Source organism: Cystoisospora suis (genome assembly GCF_002600585.1).
Source record: "Cystoisospora suis strain Wien I chromosome Unknown contig_1874, whole genome shotgun sequence".
Lineage (NCBI taxonomy): Eukaryota > Apicomplexa > Conoidasida > Eucoccidiorida > Sarcocystidae > Cystoisospora > Cystoisospora suis.
Window position 1 is genome coordinate 6,156 of NW_027154674.1, and position 914 is coordinate 7,069.

A 914-nucleotide genomic window follows, 5' to 3' on the forward strand; every position below is an offset into this window, starting at 1 on the left:
CAGAACTAACCATGAGGAAGGTAGGGACGGCCGACGTGATCTATCCGCTTTCGGGACACGAAGAGTGAGCACTGAAGCAAAGACCATACGCACTGCAAACTGAAGGCGCCATAGGAGCATGACCAAACGAAACGAGAGCGTTGTCTGCATGTCCCTATGTCATCGCTAGTCTCGAGGTTGTTACCGAGCGCCGGAGGCATCCTACGAGTGAGCGGGAACCGACGAGACCCAAGAGGTCATCAGGGCAACCCCCTCCCCCTCCGCCAAAAAGTGGGCACGCTGTACGAAGTAACCGGGACTACCTCAACCTTCTGTAAGAAACAGAACAGCTGGAAAGTGAAAGGTTTGCTGCACGCGCCCACGCCAACGTCGATATGGACACAGGGACACGAATGGTGCTACTTCGGAAGCGTATAAACGATACTGCGTGCAGCTCGTCAGGCCGCGGCCTTAAAGAAGGCCTTTCAAGCAGGAAGGAACGTTCGGCTAAAATTCAGATGTGGGGGACCTTCCTCCACAGGGAAACGGTCGGGTCTTTCACGGGGACTTTCCAGACGACAAAATTCTNNACCTGTACATCACAAATTACTTCTTGTGACGATTCAACCAGAAACCTGTCTGCCCCATCCCGTAGCCGCGCTCCTCACAGTCTGCCACCGTGTGCTGGAACGTGAAGACCTCCCTTCGCCGGGGCAGAGTGGACTTGCCTGTGGCTTTGCATATGGTCAGACCCTGTTCGTGACCCGGCCTTGTTCAAACTCATAGGGCTCTCAGTTTCAAACGCTACTGTCTAGGTTAGACCTCCACCGGACCGGGACCGTTTCCTCGGTCCAGCTCACGAATGAACCGGACCTTCCTCCAGGAAAGATACAGTACTACTGTCAGACTGAGTGCTACGCCCACACCAATCAAAA